A 26,669-nucleotide genomic window follows, 5' to 3' on the forward strand; every position below is an offset into this window, starting at 1 on the left:
CATAGTCGGGCCTATTGAGGCCTCCGCAGTCGCCGTTACGGCGGCCCGATGTTTCAGGCCGCGGCTTCCGAAGCCACGACAGAGCTCCACCACTGGCGATCTCGGCGAAAGATCCCAGGCTCCGCAATGTCAAAGTCAGCGCCGCCGCCCGCAGCTGGCCGCTCCACAGACCTGCAGCTCCGCGATGTTCAATCGGCGGACCAAGCACACCAGAGCGGCGACCCGGGCAAGGCATTGCCCGCTCCACGATAGCGCTCCAGCGCTGTGCCGACGCCGTGGTTCTGGCCGGTCCCCTCAGGAAAAGCCGCTACAGACCCGATGGTCGGCCGCGAGGACGAGTCGAAGATGCTGCTCGGAGGAAAGCCACCGTTCCGACCAGGTAGGGACTAGGAAAAGCCGTTCCCCCTTCTCCCCCCCCCCCCCAACATAAAAAGACTAGACCTCCAAAACAAAACATTATTATAACATACTAAAAAAAATTTAAAGTGAAAAGACGGACAGCTGTAGGCAGGGCAGCCATACCCAACTGGACGGCGCCCCCTCCTACATTAAAGGATGTGGAGGATCTGGAGAGAATACAGAAGTTTCATTTAGATGATGCCTGAATTACAGAGTATGAGATATATATAAGGAGAGAGGAATGCTGGAATCTGGAGCAACAAATAATCTGCTGGAAGTACTCAACACCCAAGCAGCATCTGTGGAGGGAAATAGGCAGTTGATGTTTTGGGATGAGACCATTCATCTGCACTGAGATGAAGGGTCCTGACTTGAGCATCCAGTCTATTTCCCTCTAGATGCTGCTCGAACCAAGTTCCTCAAGCAGATTGTTTGTTGCTCCAGGTGCAAGGAGATTGGACAAACTTTCTACAAACACCAACTAAATAGTTTGAACAATAAACTACCTTGGTTCCACTAGCGACTTTAGGCTTTTGTTTTGTTTTGCGCAATATTGTGTTTTAAAAAAAATTTAATTCGCTTTTTGGTTATTATGTCATCTATTGAGTACTATGTATTGATCTACAAACCTTGAGTGCTGCTGCAATTAGAATTGTGTGTTCTGTTTCAGTGCATATCCAGTTAATTGTTTTCTTTGGAGCATGAGAGGCTGAGGGGCAAACTGACAAAAATACAGTGCCCTCCATAATGTTTGGGACAAAGACTCATCATTTATTTATTTGCCTCTGTACTCCACAATTTGAGATTTGTAATAGAAAAAATTCACATGTGGTTAAAGTACACATTGTCAGATTTTTATTAAAGGCCATTTTTATACATTTTGGTTTCACCATGTAGAAATTACAGCTGTGTAAATTCAGGGCACCATAATGTTTGGGACACATGGCTTCACAGGCATTTGTAATTGCTCAGGCATGTTTAATTGACTCCTTAATGCAAGTATAAGAGAGCTCTCAGCACCTAGTCTTTCCATCACCTTTGGAAACTTTTATTGCTGTTATCTGCTCAAGTTCAATTGCCTCAAAACTCATTGGCCGGCAGTTCATTCTACAGCAAGACAATGATCCCAAACATACTGCTAAAGCAACAAAGGAGTTTTACAAAGTTAAAAAATGGTCAATTCTTGAGTGGCCAAGTCAATCACCCGATCTGAAACCAATTGAGCTGGTATTTTATATGCTGAAGAGAAAACTGAAGGGGACTAGCTCCCAAAGCAAGAATAAGCTAAAGATGGCTGAAATACAGGCCTGGCAGAGCATCATCAGAGACGACACCCAGCAACTGGTGATGTCCATGAATCGCAGACTTCAAGCAGTCATTGCATGCAAAGGAGATGCAACAAAATACTAAACATACATGACTACTTACATTTACATGACATTTCTGTGTCCCAAACATTATGGTGCCCTGAAATGGGGGGACGATGTATAAACACTGCTGTAATTTCTACATGGTGAAACCAAAATGTATAAAAATGGCATTTATTAAAATCTGACAACCACATATGCACTTTAACCACATGTAATTTATTTCAATTACAAAGCGCAAATTGTGGCGCACAGAGGCAAATAATTAAATGATGGTTCTTTGTCACAAACATTATGAAGAGCACTGTACATAAAATTATGTAAGTCATGGATAGATTTGATATTCAGTCTTTTTCCCCAGGGTGGAAATATCAAATACTTCAGGGCAGATCTTTGTAATGAGAGGAAGTTTAATGGAGATTCAAAGGTAATTTTATTTCAGAGTGGTAGGTGCCTAGAAGATACATGGGGAGGTGGTGGCAGCAGGTACAACAGCAATTTTAAAGAATAATTTAGGCAGGCACGTGAACAGGGAGGGAATAGAGGGATAGTAGACCATTTGCAGGCAGATGGGATTAGTTTAAATTGGCATTATGGTTGATATAAACATTGTGAACCAAAGGGACTGCTCGTGTGCTGTACTCCATGAGAAATTTCTCTATGTGAAATTGAATTTTCACATTAGCCTTTAGAGGTAATATAGTAGGTATCACACATCTGTTCAAATGAGTAATGACTTAAACAAGTAATTAGGTCAAATGAGCATCAACCTAGAGTGGCTTGGGTATCCTTTAAAGTTAAGATGTAGGTACATCAAACATTCAGAAAGGCAAAACATGTTCTGGGATGGGAGTTTTATTGTACAACAGATTCAACAAATTAAACATACGAAGTGGTTGGCTTGAAACATATAAAGATCTTAAGAAGACACAATAGACTGCAGATGCAGGAATCATGAGCAAAAAGCAAACTGCTGGAGGAATTCAGCATCTGCGGAGGCAAATTCAGATCAGGACCCTTGATCAGTCTGAAGGGTTCAGAGCTGAAACCCCGTCCTTCCATTTCCTTCACAGATGCTACTTAATGGAGTTGCTCCAGCAGTGTTTTGTTCTTAAGATGATCTACACTCTCAGACCCCCAGAGCAGTATCTTGGGATCCAGGATGACATAGATCCTTCTGGTTTTTGGGGTTGTTAGATGGCTAATGAGGCCAATGTAGGAACGACAGACTGTTTCATAGATGAGGCAAACAGTTGGTTTGAACAGTCTTAAGGGATCGACCCAAAACATCATCTATTCCTTTTCTCCAGAGATGTTGCCTGACCCGCTGAATTACTCCAACCTTTTGTGTCTGTCAGTCGGTTACATTGTTGACAGGGAGATGGCTTGTGAAGTGATGTGCTTCTATTGCTGCTTATGGCAGGCCTCATGTTCAAATGCATGGCCTCTGGGTTGTCAGTATCATTACAACTTAAATGATTGCTTTGTTAGAAATCTGTAATAACTTCTGACAAAGGGCTTTTGGCACGATATGTTCACCGTGCTTCTCTTCCCATGGTTAATGGCTGACCTGCTGAACGTTTTTGATCTGCTTTCAAATATGTGAAACGAGTAGCCGCTCTCAGTTTGAATGGACATGGAAGTGCAGGAAGAAACAGAAATATAGAAACATCAGTTTATTTTTTGCAAAACAAGAGAACATGGGGCGAAAGCAGAGAAGCAGCAATTGTGATAAAACCAATCATGCTGGTTTAATTCAGCAATTGCAAGATCTTCAGTAACACCAGTTTACCACGTGGAGGCGTCCACATTTCGCGGCGTGCCTATGTTGTGCGATGTTCAATGTCACATAAAGAAAAATCCAGGTCCCAACAAAGGGGAACTCCAGCCTCTCAATTCAGTTGCAGATTAACCAGAACTTTTTAACATACCCAACTACAATCTAACCCAGTTAACGCGTGTCCCCTCATGCAGTGGAATGAAGGGCCTTCAATTATCTGCCCCAGGGTTTTGCAAACGCCTATCTTTCTTGAGCATCTTACACTGGGTGGGGAGGAAAAAATAAGTTTGCACCAATGCTACAACCAAAATTTTTAAAAACCCCCAGATATTCCAAGCTCACACCTCACCACTGACTGACCACAGGCGGACATTTGAATAGGATAGGAGCTGCGATTGTTGCCCCCTGTTGCAACTATGGTGAGAGGGAAACTTTTTGTGTCCTATCTTCGGTTTAAACCAGCATCTGCAGTCCCTTCCTATACATTGAATAAATGGACTTTGAAAGGCAATTGATATATATATATATATATGTATTTTAAAAACACAAAAACGTTTCCCCCCCCCTCTCTCACTTCATTCTCAACCACCCCCTTTTTTTAATAATCAAAATATAAACTTTATTCAAGTTAAAAAAAAGTACAATACAGGAACTTTGCAAAAAAAAAAATTCTTCCGAGATTCTCGGGGGCTATATATACATACGTTCGATTCGCCGTTATAATATAGTGAGTTGTTCACACACGATTTTCACCCCACACCCTTGCCTCGTGTTTTTTCCCCCCTTCTTCTGCCGTTATTGTTGTTGTTGCCCCTGCAGTGAAAACGGTGCCAAACCAAAGGCGGCAAGAAATGAGACCCGGGCACGGGCGCAAGGGGAGGGGGCGGAGGCGGAGTAGAAGCGAGAGCGCGGATGGGGGGGGTGGGCGGGCGGCGCGGACCAATGGCGGGCAGGGAGCGGTTCGAAAGGCCGGGCCGTTAGGAGGCGGCGTCCAATGGGGCGTCGAGTTGCGTCGGCGGCGGCGGCGGAAGGATCGCGGGTGCCTGCGCGCCGGGTGCTGCGGCCTCGCCTGGTTTGAGGGGACTGGAGGTGACGCTCTCAGTGCATATCTTTGACGTGGCGGCTACGTATCAGCACGGCCATCCACTCCTAGCGCACCGTAAGCAGTGACGAGTAAAACTACGTAAGTGGTAAGTGGAGTGAAAGAGAGAGGGAGAGACGGAGGGAAGAAAGAAGTCAATCGAGAGTCGGTGGCAATAACAGCACACGCACTGTGACTGCATGCACGTAGCATTAATGCAAAGAGGAGAAACCCGAGCTGGGGAATAGAGAGAGAGAGGAGAGGGTGACACACACACACACACACACACACTGCATGCACATAGCATCAATGCAAAGACGATGAACCGACTACAACTGGGAATAGAGAGAGGAGACGGAGGGAGAAGTCAAGTGAGAGTCGGTGGTAATAACAGCACACGCACTGCATGCACGTTGCATTAATGCAAAGAATTGAAACCGACCCGAGCTGGGAATAGAGAGCGAAACAGTGCAAGAGAGAGTGGAAAAGACATGAAGGTGGCTGCGGCACCCTCTTCCTTTATTTGAGGGGGTTGAGGGTCCATCGGCTGGCGACAGGAGCAGAGTTTGCAGCCTTTGAGTTTGTAGAGTCTGACAGAGGGAACCTGTACTTCCAACACACACCCCTCTGAAATTAAAATAAATAAAACCAGTTTCAGATCTTTTAAGCGATGCAGAGAGCAGGGTGGGTGAGGATCACAGTGACAGGCTGAGATTAACTAAGTGTTTTGAGAGTCAGTCTCTCTTTCCCCCACCCTCCAAGTTAGTGCTGTTTTAAATCGTGAAATTGTTTGATTTGTGTTTATAATCAGAAACATAAGTTCTCTCCAGTGCCTTATTACAGAAGATCAATAACAAAGACTCCATCGCGGGAGCGAAATTGTGTTTCCGATGTTTTATAATATATATATAAAGATTGTCAGCTATAATCTCTGACTTCTCTGCTCGACACCGCAATTTGCAAGCAAGACATTGCAAGTTGCTTTCTGGCGTTTTTTAAATTCCTTAAATAGCCGGAGATAACGACAGCTCCGGATCGAAGGCAAGGCCAACCCGTGTGTGTTTTTTTTTTTGCAAGACCAAAAAGCACGATATGCTTTGTTTTTGTTTAAACTTCACGCTGCCCTAATCACCCGAAATCCAGAAATACACTTAACATTGAAAGAAGGGGGCTGTTTGGCCTCTTAAATTGCATATAATGGCGAATCGCTCTTTACTCCCGCGGTTTGAATTTGCCTCTCCCCCCGATTTGTGCTGTTGTCAGAGTGGTTATTATGTGAATATCTGTGAGTATTTCTCCCACCTCCCAACCTTGTAAAGATGACAGAAGAGGTGCTTGCCGTGTCTCCTTTTACTTTAGCCGCCCATTTTTTGTATGTAAGCTCCTGACGTTTGTCCACTTGCGACAACATGATCTGCTACAGTGTAACAACATGACGTTATCCTGGTTAGACTTTGTCACAGAAAACACGACCGAGACTTGTCGGTGTGTGCGTATGTGTGTGTGAGTGAGTGAGTGAGGAGAGAGACGTAGAACATTTATTTAAAGGGAGTTTGAAGGCGGGAGAGAGACATGCGAGTCTCTGCGCTGTCTGTCCCGCTTTTTGCCTTTGAGGAGACTCGGGTCTGGGACTGACTTCGTGGCCAAACAAAACATGTCGGAAAAGGGACAACACGAAATTACTCGGCGCCTGGACACAGAATCTTTCAGCAAACTATTCTCCTCGGGATTGTGTTTTTGTGTGTTTTTTTTCCTCCTTCTCCTCTCTCTTATACAACATCTCGCTTTATTTGTAACCGATTTTTTTGTTGTAAATTCGAGCCAATCAATGCCTTGATGGAATATAACAGCAATTATGTGCCAGGAATCTAGTTGGTTTTTTTCGGTGTGGTCTTTTTTGAAAACTTTCTTTCCCGGGGGGGGGGGGGGGAGGATTTTATTTTTTGTATTGCTGTTTTTTAAAACGCGTTGGAATTCGGAGCTTGGACTATTTTGCATGGCGCTTTCGAAACGGTTTCTCCAAGTTTCAATTCTGTTCAACTGAACTCGTTGGATCTCTTTATCCAAATAGTCTTCATCGGGTTTTCTCAATCGGGGGCGTGCGTTCATGCGTGAAGCAGCTCGCCCTAGATGCAAAAACTGCCCGCCGATTATTGATACAACAATCTGGGGCTGGCTGCAGTTTGGCCGGGGGCATTTTTTAAATTTTCGAAAATTTAACTGCAACCGCAACGGGGCAGTGAGTTGTTGCTTTTATAAAAGCAACGGCATGTCGACACCCCACACCCCACAACGTCTTGGGTTTATTTTTCTCCGTGATGGGTGGGGAAATGAGAGGGAAAAGTTAAAATAATGCATTTATTTCGGGAGGTTCTCTCTGATTAAAATGGCGGCGGCTTGGTCTGCAGTGGAAGGTTCTAGAAATGGCGCAGTGCCTCTGTCTCCTATATGTGGGGTTCGCCAGCACCCTCCTACTAGTCAGCCTGTGCAATTGCAGTGGAAATGTACTGAAGCGGTTCAGATGTAATCATGCGGTGGCAATGCAGCAGCTATAGAGGCGTCCATTTCTTCCCTCCTCTCCAAAACCCTTCTGAATTGAACGTGTGAGGGGGATCTGGGGACAGTTTAGAGGCGAGAGAATGATAGCTTTCGGTAACTGATAGACATGCACCACTCAAGCTACGCCTCCTCCAATTATACTTTTTGTGTGTGTAATGATCGCATTCAAAGCGTTTAAAAACGTTCGTGTTGCAACCGGCTATGAACAACGAGGTCTTTCAAATTGAAGTTGTCATTTTGCTGTTTATTATTGGAGATAGAGGGGTGATTTCACAGAAATCTGTTGTGGGGTTTAAATAATAGCAAGCGGTTTCCACTGAAATGAATACTTAAGATTTAAGAGAGTGAGCAAAACACTCCTACATTTCTAAGACTTGAGTTATTACAAATGCATTGTCTGAAAGCAGAATGGAGCAGATTTGTTATTTTTTGAAACGGCACTAAATAGATATTGCAAAGGGAAGGGGAATTATAAATTCAATAGGTTTGAAACTAATTGATTTTGAAATAACTGGTATCGGTTATGGTCCGATGTTACCGTTTGTGCGATTATTTTTGGGCGTGAATACGATTGAGTATGGCCCTCAGGCGATTTAATTTAGTTTCCAAGTGGGTGTCACTGTTGGACTTCTTATAATTAATGTTCAGGGCCGAACTGTAACATTACTCTCTCTTAATAAGCAAATATGCTTCTCGATGCTTATTCCAATCCAAATTAAAAAATATTTAAAATATGTGTTCATTGTAAAATATGGACGCGCTCATTGCGGAAGTGATTTATACCCGACTTGTGATTAGGTGCTTTTGGAGGGAACGGGGAACATTAATTCTAAATTTATGGCAATTGACCAAGCAAATCTTTTTTATATTTGCTGTTCAAATTGCTAATGACAGTGGGAGAAATTTAGTGACATTTAAAAATGCTTCACTTGTATCAACATGCAAATATTAATATATCATGTTTGCTGGCAGTTAGTTTATACAGCCCCTCTTGGTGATGTTAAATTTGAGTGCATTGAAACATTTTCTTACGTGCAAATTCGGTCCGAGATCTTTTCTAAGATAATGGTAGCAGATGGGCACAGATTTCTTGCCTAAATTTTTTTTTTTTAAGATATAAGCAAGATATAGAGAATTGTGTATGCTTAAATAATTGAAAGCTGTGATTCTATTTTGAACACCTGGCTATATTCATGCTATACTGTGTTTAATTGTTGGGTTTCTGATTCCAGCAACTTTACCGTTCCTATTTATTCAAAGCTGTTCTGGTGACCAGTATGCAAATCATTTGCTGCTTTTAGCCAAATAACAATCACAAACTGTCACTTTATATATTTAACAATAGCTAATTAGGATACCCGTGGCTTTACTGTATAGTTTTTTAATGAGAGAGGAAGAATATGGATGAAAACTTGATAAAGATCATGTCCGTAAATTATTCATTTAATATTGAGTATATCACCACATAGAATTTGTCAGTGCCAAATGATAACTTTTAATTGTATGGTTTAAAACAATTAAATTAATCTGTAAAGATTAAATAATGCTTCACCTTTTAATGTCAATCAGTCTGAAGATGGGTTCTGACTGGAAACATCACCTATCCATGGTCTTCAGAGCAGCTGATTTACTCCAGCACTTTTTTTGTCAGCCCCCAACTTGAGTTGAAAGACAATAGTTTCTGTGCTCTTTGGCAAACTTGATCTCTCAACCATATCAAAAATTCAGATAAATTTCCTCTACATTGGATGCGTGTGCAAATAGATCAGTGTTGATCAAGAATATTGGTATATCATCAAGATGTTCACTGACTTTAGCTCAGTTTGCACAGAATATTGGTTTATGGTTACCAACTGTGATGCGCATAATCCATCAAGTTTAAACCTGCGTCTTCGGCTTTAAAACTTCGATTAAAACAGCATCAGCAGTTCCTTCTTGCACATCCCAAATAGTTTAGTCAGTTTAGAGATATGGCATGGCATCAAGCCCCATCAGCCCACAGAGTCCACTCCAACCGATCACCAGTTCACACTAGTTCTATGCTATCCCACTTTCTCATTCACTCCCTACACATGAGTGGCAATTTACAGACACCAATTTTCTTTCAATGTGGGAGGAAACCGAAGCGCCCAGAGGAATCCCATGCGGTCACAGGGAGAACGTGCGAACTCCACACAGACTGTATCCGAGGATAAGATCTAACCCAAGACTGTTGCTGTGAGGCAAAAGCCGTGCTTCTGTGCCCCCTAATCTCGTGAAAAGAATTAATCTTTGCAGAATTCTAAGTAACCGAGTAGCATTTAAATGAAGTATGAGAAAATCACAGATGGTGTTAAAATGTTATAATGGTGTCACTAGTATAAGGCAGTGAATTTTAGTTTAGATTGGTTTTATAAACAGTAGATGCAGGAGTAGGCCGTTCGGCCCCTCGAGGCAGCACCGCCATTCAATGTGATCATGGCTGATTATCCACAATCAATACCCTGTTCCTGCCTTTTCCCCATATCCCTTTACGGGTTATAGGGCTCTACTGGCCAGCTATGATACCCAAGATTATTAACGTTATCTTTAAGAGCTCTGTCTGGCTCTCTTGAAAGCATCCAGAGAACCAGCCTCCACCGCTCTCTGAGGCAGAGAATAGGGGGGTTGCACGAAAGGCCACTGGGTCATAGGGCTCGACGCACGGAGCCGCTAAATCCAACTGGAAGACATCCGTCACTTCCGGTATATGTTATTAATGCTAGAAACGCGCACTTTCCTACCTGTTAAAAACTGCCAAAATGTTGAATTTTTTGGGCAGAAAAAATTTGTGGGAGTCGGGGTAAGTGTGAGAGACATGTACCCAACTTTAGAATTCCAAACGTGAAGCGAAATGAAGGTATAGAGAAGCGAGAACTGAAGGGACTACAGCAGCTAAAGTGCTTGGTAAACATTTAAAATATTGGGAATTATCGCGTTTGCTCACTGCATTTCATCAAGTAAGGCATTATTTGTGTTTTTTCTTGATTCCTTTGGTATCTAAAAATTCTCAGAAGTGATAAATCTGGCTGTAATTTTTTCTACAGATGCGTTTTCATTTTGTATGTAAAAACCCACGAGAACCATGGGCGATTTAAAAAAAATTACAGCCAGATTTATCACTTCTGAAACTTTATAGATGCCAAAGTAATCAAGAAAAAACACAAATAATGCCTTAGTTGATGAAATGCAGTGAGCAAACGGCCAATGTTCGCTAAACACTCTGACTGTTGTTGTCCCTTCAGCTCTCGTTTTTATCTACCGTCATTTCTCCTCACTTTTGGAATTCTGAAGTATGCAAAATGTCTCACGCTTATCCCGATTTCCATAATTATTTACAGCGCAAAAATTGACAATTTCAGCGGGTTTTAACGGGCCCGCTATGCTGGAAACAATGGTAAGTGCCTACCTGCAGTTCATGGCGTGTAATCCATTTGGAGTAGCCTAGCAACAGTACAGGTCATGGGTCGTGATCCGACTGCCGTGAAACCTCCCTATTCCACAGACTCACAACTCTGTGGAAAAAGTGTTTCCTCAACTACTTTCTAAATGGCTTAGCCCTTATTCTTAAACTGTGGCCCCTGGTTCTGGACTTCCCCCAACATCGGGAACATGTTTCCTGCCTCTAGCACGTCCAAACCCGTAATAATCTTATATGTTTCAATAAGATCCCCTTTTAGAGCATATAAATTGGTAATATGAAGGTTGTATCTTCCCCTGGCTGAAGTTGGTCTCGCCAGAAATTGTTACATTTTACGGATGAAATTTATTTCGGGGGGGGAGTAATAAATAAAGAAATATTCAATCCGACATCCATTCTGGTATAGGAAGGAACTGCGGATTTTGGTTTACACTGAAGAAAGACACAAAAAGCTAGAGTAACTCAGCGGGTCAGGAGTGTTTTCCACTCTTCTAGCACTCCTGATCAACCATATCGATATCAATATATTTTATTGTGTTTACATTATCTTGTGTAATGTTATGAGGTAGTACAGTTGAACTTGTTCTTTGGAATGGCAATGATCTGTTCGTGCTCTCCACATGTAGATCTGTATTCATCTTTATAACGTTATTAATCTTGGGTATCATAGCTGGCCAGTAGAGTCCTATAACCTGTAAACTTTAGGCAAAGCATTCTGACATTTACTTAGTCAAATGACAACATATTAGAGCTGAACTTAAAGTTAACAAGAAACTAACACTGAAGATTAGTGCTTAAAGAGGCGTTTTTCACTCTTGTTTATGTAAAGTGATTTTTGAATCCAAATCTTGGTTTTAAGACTCCAGTCAATTCTGCTGGCATCGTTAACTGAACACGCAAGATAAATGTTTATTTTCATTCAGTCTTTGCTGAAAAGAATACTTCATGCTGATGCTGACAAGGAATGAGATGCTCTTTGAAGGAGCCATCTCTTGGCTTTTCATTTTGAAATTTATTCTTGCATCTCAAGAAAAAGATTTGTTTGTTTGAGCCTTAGTAACAAGCATTGATTCATTCAACTCCAAAATACATTGAGCATGCTGACTGTTTTACCTAAATAGCCTAGTCAACATAAGGTACACTTGTCTTATAATATTTTTGACTGTTGTACTTTCAGGCTTTGAGCATATGAAGAACCATTAAAATATATATGTAATGTTTGGAATTGTTTAGTTAAATCTGAAATAATGCTATCAGTCTTGCATAATAGAAAATGCTTAATATTGCACTGTTAAATATTCATAAACTGATAAAATTAAACTACTTGATAAATTTCTGTTTTGTCTTGATTTTTCTCCTTTTAGATAATTATCTTTTTATCTGTCCCATGTTATTAACCTACTTGCCAAAAGGAATAAATGTGGCTTCAATGCTACCAAACCCCTTGATTTTATGCACCATTGTTTAAATCTCCACTTGCAAACTACTGTGTGGAGAACAATTCCAGCTTCCCTAAACTTGCAAATTAATGAAGTAGTTCATTTCTTGTATTTGACAAATTCCTGGTACATCTCCCCGTACCCTTCCTGAGGGTATTTGTAATTAAGTAAGGTGCTCAGAATAGTTCTGTTAAGTCATAACCAGTGATATGTAATGATTCAGCATGATAGTTTGTTTTACAAAGCTAATTATTCTTAGGCTGTGGGTCAAGCGTCAAAAATGTGCCGAGAAATCCATTTTTGTGACCCACGTCTCGGAACTACATGAAATTTTGCACAGATTTAGATGAAATATAATTGAGAAGAATGTCATAACTCGTCAGTGCCAAAAGTTGCACATTAATTAATTAAACTAATTAGAAAATGAGATTGGAAAAGTAAGCGCCATCTAGTGTCCAATGCCCATATTACACCATGGGGATCCTATTTCCGTGTTGCAGTCTATTTAAACTATGTATTATACCATATATATATATATATATATATATGACTTGTGAATATTACTATAATATATAATTATGTATAATCTATAAAATAATATAATGAATATAATTGTGAGTTTTTTTGAATGAGACTGCCGCAGAGGTCCTCTTGAACCAGCCTAATTAATAGATCAGGGCAGTTCTTCTGGCTTCCCCCGTTTACTAAACCCCACTGAATGCCAGTGTGCAGATTGGGGGTCACGGCCATAGTGGGGCTGGGGCAGTGCCAGGCTGGGGGAAGGCTAAGGCAGAAAAATGCCACCTAACTCCCCCCCCCCCCCCCCCCCCCCCCCCCCTCCCAGAGCTGCCCAATGCTGGAGCTGCTTTGGGATCGGCTGCGGGCTCCGTACTGTGGCCCTGCAGCGCGTCCATCTCGGCCAGCATTCCCTTCTGGTGGTGGCGATGGAGGGGGGAAGCACTGCCTTGCATGTCGCCCGGGTCGTCTTCAGCACCCAGATAACGCCGGCTCCATCAGACCGCCCCCTCGCTTGCTGCAACAACCGGCTGGCTGACAGCCCGACCAACTCCTCGCAGCACTCACCAGAGGCCCGCCCAACTCTCACCGCCCGGCCCAACCCGCGCCTCCCGGCGGAGGCCCGGCCCAACCCACACCTCCAGGCGGCCCAGCGCTCACCTCCCGGCGGAGGCCCGGCCCAACGCTCACCACCGACGGCCCGACCAACAGATTGACAGACTGACAAACAGACCCTAATCCTAACCCTAGCTCTACATTTGTTATTTATCCTTTTTATTCACCAGTACACATTATAACATTATAAAGTTAAATGAAAAACAAAATGATCAGCAAGGTTAGCATTACCTTTACCCTTGGAAACCTTGCTATTGCTATTGATGTAATGAGGCAGCTATGATCCCAGCGTCCTCGCTGCCTAGCGACCATAAAACAAAGCACGGGATTGGCCAATTTGCGTCTGACCTCAATGTCAAACGTGCATTGATTGGGCAATTACTACGCAGAAAATTTGAGATTTTTTCTCATATTTCTTAAAAATGTGCAGGTTTTGGTCTTGACGAGTTTCAGGTATGATTTATAAAATATGTTTACACAATATGTTAAAAATTCAGGTAGTTCTGTGAGTTGGGTCACAAAACTAAACGAAAAAGCTCCTCGGCCCAAAGCTCCTCGGCCCACAGCCTATTTCATTTCATCCATTTGCCTTGGTCTTCAAAGAGATGCACATCTTTAATAAATCAGGCCTTCAAGTCTTTTTGTTGCCCACAGAATTGTGGTTATATTTTATTTCCAAAGTACTCAACTTCCCAGTTTTTCATACTATTGTAGCTCCTCATATTTTTGTCAATGACAAGCTGGATGGTGCCAAATTATTTTGCGTCCTCATAACTTATTTTACTCATTTCAGATTATTCCTATTTGTTTCAATAAACTCTTGGAACTATACTGCAGTATAGTTCTTTCTCCTTTCCAGACAGGTACATAGCCATTTTACCATTGGCTCTTAAGCCGTAACCAAATATGTTACAAGCTACCACTGTCTCATTAACACTAAGTTCTTGCATTTACCATCTAAGTGTTAGGTAGTTTTCTAAGATTTAATCCAGATGTTTTATGTATGCAGCATGTATTGTACTAACACCATCAGCCCTTTCGTTTGGTTCATTAAATATCGTCATTAAATCAGTCAGACGTGACATTCCTTCAGCAGGATGGTGCTGATTTTTTTTTTTAATGAACACTAAATACAAATACCATCCCACTCCATAAATATCCCTTTCTGATTCCAGCACAAGAGCCGAATGAATTTGCAATAGGCCATGGTTAGCCCAGGCACGAGATTTCTCTGCGGACCCGTGGATTTTGAAATTTATTTTTTAAAATCTAAATATCTATAAATGAGTTTCCGCGAGACTGATAATGGATGGCGCCGATTGGACGAGAGGGACGTCTGGCAGCAGGCAGTGGACACACGCACACACACACACACTGATTCAGCACGATGATTGGAGGAGGGAGGTGTCCGGGGGTGGGATAAGGCAAGGCCTGGTGGAGCACAGCGCCGGGGCTGGGAGCACAGATAAGGGCAGCCCCGGGGGAGGGCAGTGGAGAGTGGGCACAGGGATGAGAAAGGCTGGGGCATGGCTGCAGGGCCGATGCCTTATCGGTGTCAATAGGCGTTTTAAAGCAAGTAGAGGGAGTGTGTGTGAACCCTGGTGAGCGGGGGGGGGGGGGGGGGTGAGTAAAGGTGAGGGGTTCCCTGTGAGTGTGAGCAATGAGGTGGTGCCTGTGAGTGAGCAAATATGAGGGGCTTTCTGTGAGTGAGCAGTGAGGAGGTTCCATGTGAGTGAGCAAATGTAAGGGGGGGGGGCTGTGAGCAGTGAGGGGGTTCCATGTGAGTGAGCAAAGGTGGGGGGTTTCCTGTGAGTGTGAGCAGTAATGGGGTCCATGTAAGGGGGGGGGTTCCATGTGAGTGGGGAAAACCCTGCGAGAAATTAAGGGTAAATGGGCAAGAAAATTGTGTCATTTCAAGGTATAATTACCACAAAAAATAAATCTGCATTGTACCCTTGGAATCCTACCAGGACCCCCCACTGGACCCCCATCTCTCTTCCTCTTTTTTCAGTTTTTCCCTGTCTCATGCCTGTTACCAATTAAATGATGGGAATTTTGTGCAGAGGCCGTTACAAATGCAGTTACAAGTGCCTACAACGAAGAAGCAATTGAGTAGTTAATGCATGAAATTTAAGAAAAAGAAGTAAAGACGACCACTTTCAAGGTTATCCAATTGCATTCAATTGAAATGTTAGAGGACCATTAATGTTGGAATGGATGCGATAATAAGGCAGGGCAACTTATGGCCCTAGCTTTTAATTCTAATGCCGAGTGACAGTTTTGTGATGCTTCGTTTGATATATTATGGATGAGCACAAATAATTAGAATTCCCTCTAATTCCTCAAACTTCTTAGTTGAGGTGCAGCTGCAATTCTAGGGTAGACAAAGTTCTGTGAATGTTGTGCACATTCAAGGATATCACTTGGTACACAAAAATGCTGGAGAAACTCAGCGGGTGCAGCAGCATCTACGGAGCGAAGGAAATAGGCAACTTTTCAGGCCGAAACCCTTCTATCACTTTACAGCTGCAGAGATCAGGAGCATACATAACTGGGCACCCTCTTGTAGCATCCTCATGAAAGGCTGGTGCTTTGAATTGTTTTAAAATTATGCAGGTATTACATAAATATGGGTCTGGAAATGATTGACAATGTGGAAATTCAAGGAGATGTGAGTTGTATGATATGTTTATCCATCAAAATATCATGGGTATAAAAATAGTTATAAGAACTAAAGGAATATTATCCTTTGCATCTCAAGGACTGGAGTACAACCCTAAGCTTTTACAATTAATGGCAAGACTAGCCCTTGAATTGAGTTTAGATCCAGTTGAAACACTTCAGATAGTTAACCAATCCATTCCTTAAGGTAACAAGATCTGATAAATATTTAGTCATGAGCTGCTCAATGGAAAAAATAAGATTCCTGTTGCGCAGATATTGGGTAATAGTCTCTAACAAAGTAGTCTAACAAGCTTTGTCTTCAAGTTAATTCTCTTACCATTGGCAAAGTCAATGGCTGCGCATTGGCTAATCAGAAAGGTTACTTGACCAGCTACATAAATATCCGTGCTCTGAGGAGGTAATGTTCTTTTGAAGAGTCACTGATTCCCCAAAGCTTTTTTTTAAAAGCATTTTCAAGGCATAAATCAACATTTTCTACTTGGCTGGATGAATGCAAGCTCGCCAGCATTGAGGATGATCCACCAGCTTGATTGGGACTATATCTGCTCCCAGCCCATTCAATTTCTTTCCTCTGGCTGTGACATCTTCCATTTACAAATGTACCATGTACTGCAGGAACTTCTTAAAGCTTCTTTAACACTAGTTTTTTGACTTTTTTTATCGACAAAGCCCAAGGAGACATGGAAATGTATCATATTTTCATCACTGAGTGAAAATCCTGGAACATCCATTTTGTTTTACCGTGGAATGCTTGTGACCATTGGAATGCAATAGGTGGAGAAGGTTATGTGCAGTCTTTGGTAGTAGTTAATGTTTTTTAATTACTGGGGTTAGTGGCCTGAGGTTTTGCTGGATTGGGAAATTGGAATGAGTACTCGAGTCAAACTAGTTTATTGTTTTATGCACAATTACAATGAGGTAGTTTACGAGGAAAATCTTGCTTGCATCACAACAGATGAATTTGGCAATATAAATTTATGGAAGGCTGTGAGCGCCTAATTGTGTAATCGAGCAGGATGGACAAATTGACGTAGGGATATGAAAATGACCTTAAAATCCATGTGACAACACCGCACTTCTCAAATCTCAGTTTTACCATGGTGTAAATGTTTTGGTTTGATTGTCCCATCAATTTTGATACTGGCGATTCTCAAATATTATATTTGCTTGCTTTCATGAATGGCATACTGAGTGCATGCTACAAGCTTCCAGCAACCACTGATGTTCTATTATTTCTGATTAACTGCCATTCAGGATTAATGTTAGTTGATGTGATCAAAATCTGATCTCAAGTTTTAGTTGAAAAAGAGAGGTGGGTATGGGTAGCGTAACAGAAATACATAATCCATGTTCACGAATAGGGGAAGTTCAAAATAATTATGAAGGAAGAACAAGGAATTCTTTAGTTTAAGTTTATTTATATTAGCAAGATGAAGGAGATGGTAATGAGATGGAGGAGCTAGTTATTGACTTCAGGAAGCACGGTAGAAGATATGTCCCAATCAACGTCAATGGTACAGATGTGGAAATTGTCGAGAGTTTCAAGCTGCTTGATTTTAATATATCCTAATGATCTGTTGTAGCCCAACCACATTGATGAGACAGCCAAAAATGGACAACAACGCCTCTATTTCCTGAGGAGACAGGAAATTCGGTATGTCCGCAGTGACTAACAAACTTCTACAGATGCATCATAGAAAGCACACAGTCGGGTTGCATCGGGTTGGCCAGCAGTCCAGGGCTGGCCCGATGCGGTGGCGGCCCCGGACTTGCAGCCAGTGCGGGGCGGGGGTAGGGTGGGTCACTGGCTCCGGCTCGGCTCTGCTCTGTGGGATGGGGACGGTCCAGTGGCGGTTCGGCAGCAGAAGAAAGAGGACATCTTGGATATCATAGAATGGAAAGCATCATCATCTGAGTTGACGTGAAGTAGGTGGAGGATTGAGAGTAGGGAATAGTGTATTTGCAAGAGGCAAGGTGAGAGGAGGTGTAGTCCAGATAACTGGGAGTCGATAGGTTTATAGTAGGTGTTTTTCGGAGCCCCGCGCGATGTTGGGACCAGCTCCGCACAACTCCATACGGCTCCGGCGATCGAAATGGGACCGGCCTCGTGAGGCCGTACGGCTCCCTCATCCATGCATCATTCTGGTAGACCACCAATTCTTCCCATCCTTCCTGTCACGGGCGACCATAACTGCACACAATACTCAAAATGCAGCCTAACCAAAGCCCAATAAAGCTGCATCGCAGCAAGACCCTATGACTTTCTGTAATAATTTAGCCCTTGTCATTGGGATTTTTATACATTCTTGTTATTTGAAATTAACCTATCTGTTATCTTTGTGTTATTTGCAGCTTCCTCCACTGTGAAGACTGATGTTAAAATTGGATTTGGCATATGTGCCATTGCCTTGCTTGTTATTAATTCATCAGCCTAGTTCTCTGGCGGTCCCACACCTACCTTTTTCGACTGCCTTCCCATTTATATATCCATAGTATGCCTTGCTTTTCAATTTAACATTATCCTTGACATCCTTTATTAACTACTGATTGTGACTTTCTCATGGAATCCCTCTTTATAATTGGGATAAATTCCCGAGTGCGATAGCGAGGTACTTGACTTTCTGCCCTGCTAATCAACGGATCCGTTTATTGGTTTACAGGTCAGTAATCATTAGACAATTCCAACTACATACCATTATACGTTCCCTGAAAGTGGCATCACAGATTGATGGAGTAGTAAAGAAGAATCTTGGTGCATTGACCTTCATCAGTCAGGGTATTGAGTCTAAAAGTTGGGACATTGTTACAGTTGTACAAGACATTGATGAGGATGCTCCTGGAGTATTGTGTTCAGTTTTGGCCACCCTCCTATAGGAAATACTAGACTAAGTGGGACCCGTTGGGTCCCAGCATCACACGGGAGGGCTGGTCCCCCAACGCATTATTCCACCTCTCCATCAATTCCAATATTGATGGCCGGGTGGGGGGCTTTCTGGAGCACTAGTATGGGTGTTGTGGGCTGAAGGGACTGGTTTCCAGAGGGCTAGTATGGACATTGTGGGCAGAATGGATTCTTGGGCTGGCGGCTCAGTCACTCAAGACTGTTGTGCTGGCAGCTCACTCACTCACGGCTGGTGGGCTGGCAGTTGACTCATGGGGACTGAGTACGATGGCCAAAAATCGCAGCCGTACATGGTAGCGTTTTTTCCAAAATCAATATAAAACGCAAACAGGAAGTGGTCAAGATTAGACTTTTAATTATATAGAAGGCAAGGCAACTTTAATTAGGCAAGGCAACTTTAATTAGGCAACACAGCTTTAGCATTTCCAAACCAAAGGCAACACAGCTTTAGCCAGTGAGCCAATGAAATTCACCGGTCAGCACCGGGTACAACCTATGACAATCTTCGACCTCCTGGCAACCAACTACCACTGCACCTAGGGCACGAGAATTCTCGCTACTCTCCATGGCGGCTTCATTCTGGTCACTGATAATTTTTCAACACGTTGAAAAATTTGCGGCGACCATAATGAAGCCGCGACTAGTTCCCAGAATGCGGGAACTCCTCACGACCATGAGGGCGAATACCCGGCAACCACCCGCGAATATGTGGCGACTGCATAGTCTCCTGCAGTCACCTAAGTAGGACAGGCCCATAAGGGGTAGATTGTGCAGGCCAGGACTTCATTCATGGGAATGCGGGAGGCTGAGGAGTGATCTTACAGAGGTGTATGAAATCATGAGGGGACTAAGTGGGGTGAATGCTCAGTGTTTGTCAAGGTACTGGTATCAAGAACTAAAGGGCATAGGTTTAAGGTGAGAGGAAAGATCTCATAGGAACCTGAGAGACAACGTAGAGTAATGGGTTTATGCAGTGAGCTGACAGAGGAAGTAGTTGAGGCAGATGTAATAACAACATTTAAAAGACATCTCCATAAGGTGTTCACTATGTGGGCGACTGTACATTGCGAGACAAAGCAGACTTGGTGACCGATTCACTGAACACTTGCGCTCTACTGGATCACCCGGTTGCAGACCACTTCCTAATCCCATACAGACCTTTCTGTCCTTGACTTCTGCCATTGCCAGAGTAAGGCCACATGCAAATTGGAGGAACAGCAGCTCATATTTCGCTTGGGGAACCTATAACCCAACGGTATGAATGTTGAACGCCATGCCTTCCCCCTCCCCCCACCATCCGTCCTCTACGAAAAGTTGGTTAACTAGTTGCATAGCTTGCAACAATTCATCCCACTAAGGCTCACGCCATCTCTCGCCAACAATCTCAAAACTCCTTGCCGGTCCCGATTTGTCCTGTTTTTTTTTTTTTCTTGCTTCCAATTTACCTCCACCCCACTACAATCATTCTGAAGAAGGATTCTATCCCGAAAAGTCACCTATCCATTTTCTCTGGAGATTCTGTCTGACTCGCTGAGTTACTCCAGCATTTTGTGTCTAACATTTAAAAGACAGGTACATACATAGAGAGGAAAGCTTGAGAGGAATATGACGCAAAAGTGGGCAAATAGAACGAGCTTGGGTGGAGCATCTTGGTTAGCATGGACGTGTTGGTCAGATGCTTGTTTCTTATTTTAATGACTCAATGGCTATTGCATTTGCCCGTTTTAAAGTTTCTCTGTTATCTCTGTTGGGTTTACCTTCAAATTACATCTGAAATTTTATCATTGTGGTTCCTCCTCTCTTCCTGGGGATCTTCAATCATAAGAACTCTTAGTTCTTACTTATAATTGACAACCTAATCTAAAATAACCTGTTCCCTGGGCGATTCCATAACATACTGTTTCTAAAATTAATTTCCCATTGCAATTGCAGTTCTTTATTTGTTCTCCACCCTATTGAAATCTCATTTTGGGACCGATAAACTAACCCACTCGTGTTCTTCCTTTGCTGTTCATGACGTCAACCCTAATCAATTCCACATTATTATCCACAGCCTCTATGTCGCTTACAGTTCTGAAGCAGTGTCGCAATCTGCAACACCATGGTCTCCAGAGATGCTGCTTGACCTGTTGCATTACTCCAGCAATTTGTCTTTTTTTAACTGATACTTCCCTTGATTAACAATGTTACCCTACCTCATATTACCTAAACTTTCCAAGATATTAACACCTCTAATACCTTTACCTTCTTAGTACTAAAATTGTCCAGGCCATCATCTTGCGTCTTCCTGAACTTGCTATCTACCACAAGAGCATGGACATGGTGTACCAAAGGGCTTGTTGGTTCTCTATGTGAATCTGGCTTTTGTGAGGGTGATGAACTTTTCTGGACTGGTACTGGATATGAGCAAGAAGGCCATAGTGTTCCCAGTCAAAATGCAAAGCGCTGTATCTGGTACTAAAATAATGGATGTAATATTAATAACATAAATTGATTTAACCTAATGTATCTTGTAGTAATGCTAATTTGTAATTCTTTGTCCACCATCCAACATTGTTGACACTATGTACATAGCAGTTTTTTTTTACACAATTCAATTAAAAAAATAAATTTGCTATGGTAACTACACTTCAGATACAGAGGTGACTGAATTACTGATCATGTAATGCAGAGGCGAGACCAGCAATCCAGAGAGCAGAATTCAAGTCTCACTGTGACAGTTGGGGAATTTAAATCTGTGATCTGATGCACTGAATTTCATGAAGACATTGCCATTTTGCAGAGAAAATCTGCTTAATTCAATTATCTAGCCCATTTGTACGGTGTCTCCTGAAATGCAGTTAAAAATAGCCAATAACTGTTGGCTTTGCCACTGAGCTTTATATACAGTAAACCCTTGTTATAATGGACCACAGGTGAGGGGAATGGTGTCAGTTATTGCCGATTGTCAGCTATAACCTAGTAAGGGACGTACAGTATATATGCACAGTATTGGAAAAACAGCCAATAAACATACACTAAACAAGACACACAAGCTGAAAAAATAAATACAGACGGACACAAGATTCTCTCTGTTGCCAGTCTGACATTCTTTTGATGCTAAAGATCGACAAAAAATGTTGGAGTAACTCAGTGCGTCAGGCCGCATCTTTGGAGAAAATGGATGTGATGTTTTGGGTCGGGGTCCTTTCCCAGATTATTTTAATGCACCCGAGCCATAGTTACTATCAGTGACAGTATGTGTGGTGTGTGCCAGCCCCTCTTAAAAAGTTATAAATTAGAGGATTCATCATGCATGTCATCTGATACTTCGCCCTGATTACCTGTGTATAATGTGTCAATATGGAGGATTGAATGTAAACACGGAAAGCCAAATGTCAAAGGAATTTTAACAATCTGTTTCATTTAAAGATTATTCAAATAATATAAAAATCAAGATTATGATAACATTAAAATACAAATTTCAAAACACTTAAAATTAAGTCAAATAAGCAAAGCAACTATCTGCGGCGAAACTATTTCCACTGGGCCAGTAAACCTAATTATTTGAGTGGGGTTACAGGTATGTCCAAAACTGAAGGCTAAATGGTGAAGTCTTGAGGTGTGATTGCTGATGGTTCGTTAAGGAACCATGGACAAGCAGTTGTGCCAACAGTGCTGTCGGACAATGCATATCAATAACCCACATGCTGTCCAATTTGGGGTTTGCTAGAACCACTTGATTCTACACAATTGGCAAAACATGGCCCAAATAAATCAATTCCCATTCGGAAACATAATTGATTCTAGAAGATGAGGGGACTTCAGCATTCCAATGGCTGGTCCAATCTTGTGGAAATGAAGATGGTTGAGCATCTTCATAATCTTTCATCCTAGCCCTATGACATAAGTGCTAGAATGTCTCGGATGTCTGAGGTCCAAACCATTTTTAGTTGCTTCATTATTGACCTCTTATCATAAGATCATGTTCGTTGATCATTGCACAATATCCAATTTCATTTGTAATTATTCAAGTTAAGTAGTCTTCTCCTACGTGCATTAAGACCAAGACGAAAATCAGCCATTCTCTTTAAAATTCATGGCAGAAAATTGCTAGACAGTAACCATCTCCAGCAAAATTTTTGATAATCAATCAAATGCCTGTCTCTGATCTCCATGATCAATGTTCTGTCACTCGCCACTTATTAGAAATTTAATTAGAACAGCCACATAAATTGTGGCTATAAGAGCAGATCATAAGCTGGGTGTCACTTTACAAATGGCTTGTCTTCTGGCATAACAAAACCTTTATTGAATTGAACCGTGTAGATCATGGAGCATGATAGGATATTATTCACGTACCAGGTGAACATAATTTCAGTAATAGAATGGTTCAATGTCATCGAGGACAAACTAGCTTCTTTGTCTGCCATTCAATTCATTACCCTGAGTATTACTTCCCTTTACCTCTGATCTCGCAGCTGGAGGTTTCATATCTGCAAAGGCAACGATATGTGGGAGCATCACCACCTGAAGGTTCTTTCTTGGAAATATGTCATCCTTTCTTTGTCATTGTTACATTTAAAGTTTGGAACTCCCTACTCACAATGTTATGAGAAGTAGTTGAAGAAGGTTGCTGCAGAACCACTAGCATCCTATCAAATTATTAATAAAACATAAATTTATAATCCTTAAAGTTGAACCTGAATTGAGTTGGTGTGAATTCACCCAGCATTTGCTACTGTAAGTCTCAGGAAGTATTGAACATTCATTGTATGGTGGGATGTTCTGGATTCCACAGCAATGGAGTCAAGAATGTTCAACTGCCTAATGACATTTTTGTCAGCTGCAGCTTTACTGAACACAACCCTTTCGTAAGCACAACACTTCTCTGTGGATTGTTACCTTGTCGTGGTGGAGAAGCTTATGTGGTCCTGAGATCCTGAGAGCGATGCCATCTGGAGCTATGCTCCTGGTTGGGCCACCCATAGTGGTAAGGTCGAGAGGGAGGACTCTGACAAAGAGCAATCCTACCAAGACCTCGACGGTGGAACAGGCGGAGGATGTTGGCTGAGAAGGCGGATGAAGTTTGCAGCAGAAAAGGGTCTCTTGGACTCCATGCCACTGGATCCCGAGCTGCAGATATAAATGTTCTTTTGGAAGGTTCTCCCATCTCCACAGAGGAACTCTGGAGCTCTGTTAGTGACCATCAGGTTCTTGGTCACCTCCCTGACCAAGGCCTTTCTCCCTCGATTGCTCAGTTTGGCCGGGCGGCCAACTGTATGAAGAGTCCTGGTGGTTCCAAAGTTCTTCCAGTTAAGAATGACGGAGGCCAATGTGCTCTTCAGGACCTGCAATGCTGCAGAAATTGTTTTATACTCTTCCCCAGATCTGTGTCTCAATTCTGTCAAACAGGACGCAATCCGGTCTCGGAGGTCTACGGACAATTCCTTCGTCTTCATGGTTCAGTTTTTGGTCTGACATGCACTGTCAACTGTGGGACCTTATATAGACAGGTGTGTGCCTTTCCAAATCATGTCTAATCAATTTAATTTACCACTGGTGGACTGCAATCAAGTTGTAGATACATCTCAAGGATAAACATATAAGATTGTTAATGAAACATATAAGATTGTTAAGGGCTTGGACACACTAGAGGCAGGAAACATGTTCCCGATGTTGGGGGAGTCCAGAACCAGGGGCCACAGTTTAAGAATAAGGAGTAAGCCATTTAGAACGGAGACGAGGAAACACTTTTTCTCACAGAGAGTGGTGAGTCTGTGGAATTCTCTGCCTCGGGTGGAGGCAGTTTCTCTGGATGCTTTCAAGAGAGAGCTAGATAGGGCTCTTAAAAATAGCGGAGTCAGGGGATATGGGGAGAAGGCAGGAACGGGATACTGATTGGGGATGATCAGCCATGATCACATTGAATGGTGGTGCTGGCTCGAATGGCCAAATGGCCTGCTCCTGCACATGTTGTCTATTGTCTATAAACAAGGGAAACGGGATGAACCTAAGCATAATTATGTCATAGCAAATGGTCTGAATACTTATGTAAATGTGATATTTCAGTTATTTCTTTTCAATTACTCTGCAAAAATTTCACTTCTTCATTCTGGTTTATTGTGTGTAGATTGATGATAACAAAGATTAATTTAATTCATTTAAAAATAAGGCTGTAACGTAACAAAATGTGGAAAAAGTGAAGGGGTCTGAATACTTTCTGAATGCAATGTCGATGGTGATTTGGGAAGTTGAGTGAGCCACCCTCCAACCAGATCTTAGCCATAGTATTTAAATGGTTTGTTGAGTTAAACTTTTGATTAAAAGTGGTCTCCACACCCAGCCTTTCACCAACTGATGGCACAGATTGTTGAATGTCAAGCTGGTTAAACATGTATTCTTCATAATTGTTCGGCCTCAATAAAATACTGAATACATTTTTGATTGTCTCTTAAAAATATTTGAGTCATTGGAAAACCTGTGACATAATATCATCACACGGTAACTGGGCTAACGAGGTGAGTAATAGGATTTTTGGTTTGCACAGAAGGACCATTCAGTTAATTGAATCTAAATCTATTGCTGTATTTGCAGTGGCAATAAAGATTCAATTGACTTTAATAAAAGTCAAAATGTCCCAAGGTGGTGAAAAAGAGTGTTATCAAAATTATTTAGCTTGAAACAACATGAGGTTAATGGATAGACCCAAAAAGCTGGAATAACTATGTGATCTCCAGGTTGCCAAATACCTTTAACTCCCCTTCCCATTTTCATACTGACCTTTCTGTCCTGGGCCTCCTCCATTGTCAGAGTGAGGCCAAACGTAAATTGGAGGAATACCCCCTCATATTTAGCTTGGGCAGCTTGCAAACCAGCGTATTGATTATCGATTTTGCTTACTTCAAGTAAGCCTTGCATCCCATTCCCTCACTCCCCCACAATAGTCATCGAATGTGTTTCACTATCATCCTGTTGAGTTTCATTGTCTGTATGACTCATTATCACATAGTGGATCCATTAAATCTGTGGATGGTCAAAGGGTGAGAATTGGAGTGAATTTATTTTGGAGATTTGTTTAGTTAGAGGAGAATATCGGAATGCTGAGCGGGTAGGATCTAAGGAGGAACTAGAATAAAAAGACATTTTAAAACTTATTTGTCGCATGACCATGTTAAAGGATCAAGGGTAGGCCATACAGCACTCCATTGTTTAATCAAATTATGGCTACTCCAGTACTTTGTTGATTTTTCCCATCCCACATATTTACAGATCTCTTGATCAGTACTGCTCAGTCTTAGCAACTATGCTCCCTTGTTCAAGAATTCTGTGGGTTTGCAGCTTTCTAAATGAAGACATTTCTTGCTTCATTTTTGTAAACTTTCCAGTCTCTTTAGCATTTGCCCATTGTTTTCTTGCTGAACGTTTTACGTTTCAATGTTACATTCACAGTAAAACGCAGTTGAGTCTTCATCTCTCTTTTATTGAATAATTATAGGACAATTACTCATCTTTGGAATAAATAGTGAATCTTTGTTGAACTGCCTCTTGAGGCAAATAATTTGCTTGGGCACAGAATCCAAATTCAAGACGTTCTCTTGAACTTCTACACTTTGTACAGTAAATAATATATTGACTGTTGCATCATGGCCTAGTTCAGAAACTTGAACGTCCAGGAGCAAAGAATACTGCAAAACGTGGAAAATACTGCCCAGTCCATCACGGGTTCTGACCTCTCCACCATCAAAGGGATTTACAGGAGTCGCTGCCTCACAAAGGAACCCAGCATTATCAGAGACCCACACCACCCTGGCCACAGACTCATTTCATTTCTGCCATCGGGAAGAAGAGGCTGAAAACTATAATGCCCAGGTTCCGGAAAAGCTTCCTTCCAACAGACATTAGGTT

General features: G+C 42.1%; 1 protein-coding gene across 7 annotated transcripts in view; it reads left to right on the top strand.

Moving 5' to 3' along the window:
- The first annotated feature begins 4,596 nt into the window (after nucleotides 1–4,596).
- Nucleotides 4,597–26,669, top strand: part of crem (cAMP responsive element modulator) — a 68,991-nt gene continuing 46,918 nt past the window's right edge. For 5 of the 7 annotated variants that reach the window (XM_033042119.1, XM_033042109.1, XM_033042072.1 and 2 more), the window contains exon 1: nucleotides 4,612–4,736. The gene's annotated coding sequence lies outside the window, so the exon portion shown is untranslated. Of the gene's footprint in view, nucleotides 4,737–26,669 lie in introns of all 7 variants that reach the window. The other 2 variants (XM_033042089.1, XM_033042099.1) reach the window with 2 other exon arrangements.

This window comes from Amblyraja radiata, chromosome 2 (assembly GCF_010909765.2).
Source record: "Amblyraja radiata isolate CabotCenter1 chromosome 2, sAmbRad1.1.pri, whole genome shotgun sequence".
NCBI lineage: Eukaryota > Metazoa > Chordata > Chondrichthyes > Rajiformes > Rajidae > Amblyraja > Amblyraja radiata.